Source organism: Echinops telfairi, unplaced genomic scaffold, assembly GCF_000313985.2.
Source record: "Echinops telfairi isolate 266 unplaced genomic scaffold, ASM31398v2 ScPeMD7_25;HRSCAF=90, whole genome shotgun sequence".
NCBI classification, from domain to species: Eukaryota; Metazoa; Chordata; class Mammalia; order Afrosoricida; family Tenrecidae; genus Echinops; species Echinops telfairi.
Genome location: NW_022103922.1, coordinates 21,088,002 through 21,092,933, shown reverse-complemented (window position 1 = coordinate 21,092,933; position 4,932 = coordinate 21,088,002).

The window sequence follows — 4,932 nt, the reverse complement described above, 5'->3', positions numbered from 1 at the left end:
AGGAAAGTTGTATTTCTCATCGTTGTTACATCGCACCCTGACTGGCTCATCTCCTCCCCGAGACCCCTCTGCAAGGGGATCTCCAGTGGCCTGTATGTATGGATTTTGATAAGAGTTGTATGAGCCCCCAATGAAATGATTAAAAATAAATAAATCTATACTTATGGAAAATAGATGCAGCCCCCGCAGTCCATCCCAAATGTAATAGAATGAAAAGTCGATCACCCAGATGCATCACTGTGAAATTTTAAATTTATGTTTTTCAAACGTTTTCCCTGTATTTTTATTTACATAAACTAAGATGTTACCATACTTATTTTTTATGCCCCCTATTTATTATTAATTTATCTATTTTATTAAATAGTTTTATTGGGAGCTCTTATATCTCTTATCACAATCCATGCATTCATCCATCGTGTCAAGCACATTTGTACACATGCTGCCATCATCATTTTCAAAGCATTCTCTTCCCACTTGAGCCTTGGTATCAGCTCCTCATCTCCTCTCTCTCCCCCTTCCCTCCCTCATGAACCCTTGATAAATATTGATATTATTTTCATATCTTACATTGTCCTCTGTCACCCTTCACCCACTTTTCTGTTGTTTGTCCCCCTGGGAGGAGGTTATATGTCAATCCTTGTGATCAGTTTCCCCTTTCTACCACCACTTCCCCCTTATCTTCCTGGTATTTCTATTCTCATTGTTGGTCCTGAGGGGTTTATCTATCCTGGATTCCCTGTGTTGGCGGCTCTTATCTGTAGCAGTGTGCGTGTTCTTGTCTAGTCTGATTTGTAAGGTAGAATTGAGGTCATCATAGTTGGGGGTGGGGGAGGAAGCATTAAAGAACTAGAGGAAAGTTGTATGTTTCATCGGTGCTATACTGCACCCTGACTGGTTCGTCTCTTCCTTGTGACCCTTCTGTAAGGGGATGTCCAATTGTGTACAGATGAGCTTTGGGTCTCCACTCCACGCCCCCACCCCCATTCATATTGGTATGATTTTGTTCTGGGTCTTTGATGCTTGATAGCTGATCCCATCGTCACCTCATGATCACACAGGCTGATGTGTTTCTTCCATGTGCGCTTTGTTGTTGCTTCTCTGCTAGATGATGACCTCCTTTTTAATTGAACAATTGCTCTCAGAGAATGTAGCTCTGGCCAGACGATCAGAGAACATCATCTGGCGAGAACACGCATACTTGCCTTCCCTCAGAATCCAGGCATCTGCCGTCAGCAGGGCTTTAGACTTTTACAGTCCTCCTTGATGCTGAGCATCGCCAAGATTCCTGAAGTCAGTTTAGGCGTGCTCATGAATGAATGCTCTCTCACTTCCTGCCCCTTGACAAGAACGGAAGTGATCAGTTCCTTATTTCTAATCTCCTGCATCCTTAACAGCGGGAGATCACACAGACGTGAGCCCTCGTCCACCTCTCCACCTCATTATTTGAGCTGTACCCAGCAGATGGCAGTAAAAGTCCAGGTGTCCACATCTTTGCTGAAGGCATGCTTTCCTTGTCAAGGAAGAGTTCAAAATCGAAGGCCTAGAGCACAGAAAAGAAATGCCGCCTAAAATGTCTAGGTTTTTATTGGTTTAGCTTGACCCAACCCAGGATTGAGGGATGATCGCTCCAGAAAGGTCTACAGTAACAATATCTGGAGAGCTTCTAGTGGAGCGATGTGGTAAATAACTAAAAGCAATCTACAGCTATATGAAACGGAGATGGCACATCTCGTTTGATTAAAGTGAAGAGGACTTGAAGCACCTACTGATGTAGAACAAAGACTGCAGCTCTCCATACGGATTACACATCAACATCAACAGAACCACTCCTCACTGGATGGATAACATCAGATAAATGGAGAAAATACTGTAGTGGTCAGGATCTTATTTTGCTTGGATTCACATTCCACACTGATGGAAGCAGCATGCAAGAAATTAATAAAAGAGAGACAGCAAATCAATAGTTCCCTTGATGTGAGCGGGGACACGGGATTGACAATGAACTACAAACAGGCATGAATGGCCTTGTTGGGAGGAGGGATGGGGACATACTCTAAGATTCAATTGTGGTGATGATCGCCCAGTTCCATACATTTATTCAAGCGATTTACTTGTAGACTTAAAGTGAGTGGATTTTGATACGTTAGACCCCATGAAACTGTCTCCTCAAAAAATAGAGAAAGACATTAAATTACATTATATGGAGCAAATTGCTGCCAAAGATCTTTTTAAAAATCTTAAGAAGCAAAGACCAACGTTGGTGCACTTGACTGAAGCCACAATCTTTTTCGGTGATCTCACAGCCATGCAAAAAGCTGGGCAATTAACAATGCTGTTTTCTAAGAGGCTTTTATAGTTTATTGAATGTGTGGTGAAAAATCCACATCATCGTTGCCAATCCAGTCACTGTCAGATCATTATTTGTTCTTTTGGCCGGCACCAACGTTGGCCTTTGCAGCCCCCCTGCCGTGCTTCAGGCCGGTCTTGCGTTCCTTGCGTTTTCTCTCCAGGTCTTTTTCGTCTCCTACAGGCCATGTCTTGCGAGTCTGTGGTTAGGTTCATTTTCCTTTGCATCATCCAAAGAATCGTCAGTCGTGCCGAAGCCAGTAGGCTTGCCACCACCAAACTGAGTTCTAAATCCAAATCCAAAATGACACCTGGTGTGGTCTTGTACGTTTTTTGCTATTTTTCCCCCCCACATTTTTGTCTTAGGCCCTGTCACTTTCCCAGGGTGAAGGCCATCAATGATTATTTGTTTTCACTAAAGTAGTCAGATGGTCCTGAACGTCCCTGGCCAGATAGTTCCTGTGTCATTCATGATGGCCAAGGATGCTCAAGCAGCCAGAGACGGAAAAAGGTCAACTGGTACCATCGCTGTTGTTCGATGCCCAACTCTATTGACAACAGGCGGGTACGTTGCTTAGTCCCGCACCATCTTCCCAATGATTGCGCTGTTTCAGTCCACTGTTGCTAATGAGCACGGTGGCTTTCCTTCGTCCAAGGAGGCAGTTTTGTTTGTTCTTCTGACAGTCCACGGTCTATTCAGTATTCTTTGCCAACTCTGGCATTTAAAGGCCTCAATTCTTCTTTTGCCTTCCTATTTCATTGTCCAGCTTATGCAAATGAGGTCATAAAAAGATGCTTGGGTCCAAGTGTAACTTAGCTCTCAAAGTGACTGTTTTGCTTTTTAATACTTCCAAGAGGTCTTTGGCGGTAGATTCGCCCCAGGCAACAAGTCACTTGATTTCTTGACTGCAGCTTCCACGGTGTTGATTGTGGATCCAGGAAAAAGGAAATAACAACGTGTATTTCCTCTGTTTACCATGGTACTGCTGATGAGTTCAGTTGGGAGGACTTTTGCGTGCTTTATGTGCAGGTGCAGTCTATATTGAAGCCTGTAGTTTCGGAGCTTCATTAAGGGCCAAACGTCCCTTTTCCGTGTCAGCATGAAATGTGCCATTCGCATTATTACAGATTCCTGACTTTCCTTCCATTCTTATGCCATTGTCTTCTTGAGATAGATCAGTTTCTGTCAGTATTTGCTCAGCATACAGTTTGAATTAGTATGGTGAAAGGTTACAACCTGGGCACACACCTTTCCTGATTTTTAAACCGTGAAAGACCCTCTCTGTTCTCTTAGACCTACTGTCTCTTGGTCTATGTAGATTCTATATGAACACTCGTATTCTGGAATCCCCATTCTTCACAGTGTTAGACATAATTTAGTATAATCTTCATAGTCAAGTGCCTTTGGATAGTCGGTTAAACCCAAGTAAATATCCTCCTGGTATTACCTGCTTCCACCTAAGACCTATCTGATACCAGCGATGCTCTCCCCATTCCACGTCCTCTTCTGAATCTGGCTTAAATTTCTGATATTCCTTGTGGATGCACTGCTACAGCCATTTTGACTTATCTTCAGCAAAACTTGGCTTGTGTGTGATCTTAATGATATAGTTTATTTTGTTATATCACCTTTCTTTGGAATGGACACAAATATGAATCTCTCCTAGTCTACTGGCCAGGTGGTTGTCTTCCATATTTCTTGGCACAATTGAGTGGGCTCTTCCAGCATCACGTACATTTGTTGAAACATCTTGTGTTGCTTTGCTCTAGAGAAGCAAAACCAAAGGCACGTGCATGTGAAGAGACATAGAGATTTAGGTCGAGAACTGGCTTACACACTTGTAGAAGCAGGTAGGTCATATGTAAGCTGAAGGCTTCTTTACTTGTGTGGCTGTGGAAGCTGACAAATAGGAAGCAGGATGAAGAAGCAGGAGGGCCACGGGCTGGTGGATACAGACATAAATGAATCCGAAGTTATCTGAGTAAAGCCTAGGTCAGCAGTCTGGTAATGGCTTCTGGGAACTACTGTCTCTTGGTCTACACAATTGGAGACCAACGAATCAGATGCAGGATCCATATCCAGCAGAAGGCAAAAGTGCTCTGCTGGGCTCAGGATCTGTCTTTTCCAGGGAGGTGTCATCAGACTGTGACCTGATTGATAGATTGAGCTCCACACCTACCTTCTAGTTGACATACACTCTAACCATCACACATCTCAATTTGGTGTCTGCGAATTCCTAGAATATTTCACCAATATTTTCATTGCGTCTTGGACTTCTTCCTTCATTACAATTGGTTCTTGATTATATGCTATACCCTGAAATGGCAAAGCATCAATCAATCCTTTTTGGTACAGCGAAGTCCTTCACTCCTATTTTGATGTCTTCTGTATCATTCAATATTTTACTCTTAGAATCCTATAACATTGCCATTTGAGGCTTGAATTTTCCTTCACTTCTTCCAGCTTGAGGAATTTAGAGCATGTTTGAGATAGTTTATTGTGCCAGCCTGGCTGATAAACACAAGTGGGATTAACTGAAGGGCAGAGAGATAAATGGCTTGGTGAGCCTCGTCTTTCTTGTCTCT